This window comes from Apium graveolens, chromosome 5, assembly GCF_009905375.1.
Source record: "Apium graveolens cultivar Ventura chromosome 5, ASM990537v1, whole genome shotgun sequence".
Classification (NCBI taxonomy): domain Eukaryota; kingdom Viridiplantae; phylum Streptophyta; class Magnoliopsida; order Apiales; family Apiaceae; genus Apium; species Apium graveolens.
In genome coordinates, this window is record NC_133651.1 from 8,154,741 (window position 1) to 8,160,040 (window position 5,300).

General features: G+C 33.6%; 1 long non-coding RNA gene across 1 annotated transcript; it reads right to left on the reverse strand.

Moving 5' to 3' along the window:
* LOC141723987 (uncharacterized) lies at nt 1-1,719 on the reverse strand. Its single transcript, XR_012576428.1, has 3 exons — nt 1,545-1,719; nt 891-988; nt 1-98 (listed from the first exon to the last, which is right to left on the reverse strand). It is a non-coding gene; the product is annotated as an uncharacterized LOC141723987 (long non-coding RNA).
* Nucleotides 1,720-5,300: the final 3,581 nt, after the last annotated feature.

Sequence of the window (5,300 nt, forward strand, 5' to 3'; positions counted from 1 at the left end):
CGGTGGGATGCCACATCTCAGATGTAAACCTCACTGATGGAGGACTATTTGGGTAGTTGGGCGGGAAGATCATAATTGCATTAAAATAGCCTCCATCGCTGCAACAAGATAAATATATATTGTTACAAGGTTCAAGATTCACACCATAGTAAACTGTCTCCTTGCTTCCTCATAACAAACATAATGCTGCCTAAAAAAACAATGTTGGAAAGTGGTTTCTCTAGTATTAAGTTTCCTTATTGGATCGAAACAAACTCCTATCACCTGTGGGAATACTATTTTCCCCATCAAAAAGCATAAGATTATCAGCACTATTAGGTTCATATGCGAGAGGAACTCCTGGTCTACCACTACTTTCAACAGAATCTCCTGGAGGTGAATTAGCCAATGCAAAACTACATTTTGCTTCACTGCAACAAAAGTACATTCTATCATATATCTACATGGAAAGCTATTTATTGTAAAACACAAAATTCTTATAATGATCTTATTATCGTTGATAGTATTGTTGTTACTTATATTACAATATCCCCCTCTCGTGATTCAGAAGGCAAAACTTTGGAAGACGGAATCTGATAAAATGGCAACTTAAGCACAATATATTCTACGTATCCAAAATTTATACTAGCCAAATAACTGAGCACTTGCAAAGTAGTCATAATTATGTCATAAAACTATATATTAACACTCTATCTACAAATGATAAGTGGATTGAGTATACGACTAAAGTGGTACTTATACTTTTGTATCATGTTCTTCCTTGTATAATGATCTGATCCACGTGATCACTAATTTTCTTATATTACTTGAGACTTAATAGTAACAGAACTAGATGCTATAATTTTCTTATATTACTTGAGACTTAATAGTGACAGAACAAGGTGCTATACCTGATCACAAATTGCTCGGGTTGTTGATCTGTCAAGGAAGTAGACTGAACACTGTGTGAAGCAGCATTTGCTAGTCTAAAGTCCAGAGGATCACCACCCTGCCAAAACAAATGCTTTACTACCAGTACTTTGACTTAATTTTTTTGGTAAATGTCAATCACGGATATTTAAATTAATATAATTTATATATACACGCAATTTTCCTTAACAGGGGTGCGAACCTTGAAATTTAAAATTATTATATATACACGCATCCTTCCTTTACAGGGGTGCAAACCTTGTAAATAGTGATCAGATATCTGTTAGAAAGAGTTCAGTCGTAAACTAGTATATGTTGCTTAAATGGATAATTAGTAATTAGTTCTAAATATAGAACCAAAGATTGCTATAGCCATCCTTGCCACATTAGTTTCAAATAAGTAAAAGGGACGATATGTTTGTTACATGAGTTTTAACAAATAAACTCAATAAGTGCAGCCATTTTAGCATAACCACTGAACTACAAGTTCGAGTATAGCAGCAAAATCACGTTCGTAGCCAAAATATATAAATACTGAAATCCATATTAGCATTAGCATTGTGCTTGCTCTAGGATAGGAGTTGTCATATAATAGCAGTGGTCTAAGTAATTAGCTCAACTGGTTTACAACTTACAAGAAGATTTCTGAAGTTTCCTTTGGTACTCGCCTGTTTGTGATTTTATATTTCCTTTGGTACCTTTTTCCGACCTCTCTGTTTCACTTCAGAACCAGCAGCATTCTGATTATTATGAATTTCTAACTCAGTAAGAAGCATCAAGTGCACAAGGCAGGATGTATGAAATACATGAAAAGCCTGCAGGTGGAAGCATATTACAAAACAGAAAAGAATAAACAAGATGAAAAAAGATGGTCATACTGCTAAAAAATATCAGCTTTCCTATCTGCAAAATCAATACAATATTAGCATTCCTCCAATAACCTTGTGGAAAAACTCTACAAAATTTCACTGGTGACCGTGACTGTTTAAGAAGAAAGGTAAGCATAAACTGATGTATTATTATATCTGTTATATACAAAATTAGCTTCTCCGACAGCCACACGATCAAAACATTCCCCAGCATGGCAGGTGGAAGCCCAAATTAAGGGATTTTGCTTCTCATCAACAAAACTCCTCATCATATGTCGAATTGAGTCTGTTGATATAACAGTTGTTATGCCCAGTCTACTACCCTGCAAAATGAATTTAAAGCTTAACAACTAGAAAAGATGACTTTATAACTTCAATTGACAGCCTAGATTTTATTATTTTTGAGCATGAGAAGACCTACTGTATCTATGAAGATATTCAATAAAAATATTGAATTACTAATAACAGACATAGAGTAGTACTGACGAAAATAAATCTAGCATTACCTCTGACAAAACTTTAGCATAGAAAAACAGAACAGATTGGAAAAGATCAAAGGTGTCTGAGTCAACATTCATAAACAAATTAATAAAACATTCCGCAAAAACTAAAACAAGTGTACACAAATTAATAAGAGATCAACATTCATAAACTATAAATATACTAAATCTAACACCAAAAGATCCCACTCCCAAATCAATCATATTACATACCCAAACAATAAAATGTAATATCTCGAGGTGTTATAAAAAAAAATACGTAAAGGACATATAAAGCTTCACCTAAACTACCAAGCAAGGCGCTAAACAGTAAGTCAGTCATATTTCTTTAGCCCCAAATTATAAAAACCAGTGTCCTAAAAAACCTGAAAGACAATAAAACATTAAAGGAGCATAGACAGTAACAATGTAACACAAACCCTAAAAAACCGAGTTCTCTAACTTAACATCACCTAACTTAACACACTCCATCCCCACCCCCACTATCTCGTTAGCCCCAAATTACACAAACCAGTGTCCCGAGAAAATGAAATACAACAAAACGTTTAAAGCAACAGAAATAGTAATAGAAACAAGAAAACACCGAAACCGAGTTCTCCAATATAACATCACCTAAATCCTAATCTCTGATACAGTGGTGACTCAGAGGGGGAGAGAGATAGAGCGCCTGGATCAAATCTGATTCACTAGAGTCTGTAGAAATAGATAGAGATAGAATTGTAATATCTGTTTTTAGGATTGTGAATGAGAATTTCGGGAGCTGGTAGGTAGGGTTTTAAGAGGAGGGGCCTTAATATTTTCCCCAAAGTTAGTAGGCGGTATATTTCACCCTCACCAAATCCCTCTACAACTATTTACATTATTAAAATTAAAATATATTAATTAATTTTATAACACTTGTTTGATTTTTATTAAATATATTTAATTTACTCTTTTATTTTCATAATTTTTATAATTTTTTATTAGCTAAAAAATTAATTTTTTCTCTCACAGCTGCCAGAGTATGTGACCCACTTGTAGAGAACCCAGTGACACGTCAGCATAATTTAATAAAAAAATAAATATTTTTATTTATAATAGACTTGACAACATTTTTTACTTCTTTGGTAACATAATAAAATATGTTGTAATAGGTTAGATTAATGTTGTGTTGGGGCAACATTTTCTATGGCAACATCACTTAATAATGTGGTGGAAGGTCGTTTATGGCGTAGTGAATATTGTAAATAAATCCATTAATCACTTGTTAAGTTTTATAAAGCATTCAATTTATCATTATAATATTTGAAATCACTGCACTAATATTATTAACTTCTAAAAATAAATAAAATATATATTTCAATTATTATTTCATTTCTATGTAAAAAATTACTAATTAGTTAATTTCAAAAAAATCATCTTTAATTATATATGTCATTTTGGTAACACATTTTGACTCTACGGCAACATCAAAAAAGAGGGGTTGCGGTAGACATTGGTTTTGAAGGCTACTATTACACTTTTCTTTGCAACCCCACCGTGAAGGGTTGCAGAATCCAATATATGGCCTAGTGAAGGCTGCAAGATGTACAATTTTCGTCGTGAATTGGGCACCTTTGCTTATCATGCTTCATAATATGATCGAATGATGATAGATTCATGCTTGTTGGTTAAATAGATGTATTTATCAGATGCCTTATGTTTCGTATGTTCTTTCTAGTAATAATAAGATTATATAAATATGATACATTAAGTATTGAAGATTTATACAATTATGTTTGTGATGAATCATGACTGATGTAGAATTTGGAATTTGAAAATACAAAGTCATTTAGTGTTCTATTTTTGTTAGATACCAATTTGAAAACACAGAGTCATTTAGTGTTCTGGACTTGGCCTTCCTAGGTTTGAGTTTGCAAACACACAAACACACAAATTATGATATAATAATATTTATATGCTTCTTAATTGTAGTGATGGACGACGAGGAAATTATTTGGATAAATCTCCCAAAGTATAGTGGACGGTACATTAGAGGGGTAGAGACATTTATTAAAAATGCATTTGCCAAATTCTCTGTTGGTGATAAATTACTATGACCTTGCAAGAATTGTATTAATCGCAAGTGGCAGAGGGGAGATGTCATCAACAATCATCTTATTTGGAGTGGTCCATCTCAATTATATGTTAATTGAATTTATGAGGTTTCACTTAAGAACGACGAAAATAGGGATGAACAACATATGGATTTTCAAACCAATGTGAGTTTTGGAAATAACCTAGATGAGATGTTACGTTGTACTAGTGGACCAAATGACGATGTCAAAAATGTTTATCGCCATGTCGAGGAGGGAAACCAGCCTTTATATCCAGGTTGCGCAAAATTGTCGCGATTAAGTTTTATCATTAGGTTGTATTCATTAAAGTGTGCCCATGGGATTTCAGATTCGGGATTTGGGGATATACTAGGGTTGATAAGAGAAGCCTTTCCACAGGCACACATACCCTTATCTTTCAATGCCGCAAAAACTTTCATTATAGATCTAGGTCTCGACTATAAAAAAATACACGCTTGTCCTAATAATTGCATGTTGTATTGGGTGAGAATGAAAAAGAGGATTCCTGTAAAACTTGTGGTGCTTCAAGGTGGACCATAGTGGAAAAAGAAGGGACCCGTGACAATGATGCAAAGAAGTTGATTCATAAAGTGCTGACAAATATCATGAGATATTTTCCACTAAAGCCAAGACTGCAACAGATGTTTATGTGTAAGGAGTTTGCAGAAATAATGACATGACATGCAGTTGGACGGAAAAATGACGGGAAACTTAGACATCCAGCAGATGGCGAAGCTTGGAAGGAAATGGATACTAGGTATCCTCAATTGTCGTGTGAAATTAGGAATTTTAGGTTGGGTGTCGCTGCTGATGGATTCAATCCATTCCGAACAATGAATACTTTACAGAGCACCTGGCCAATAATTTTGGTTAACTATAATCAGCCTCCTTGGTTATGTATGCGTCAAGAAAACCTTATGCTTTCA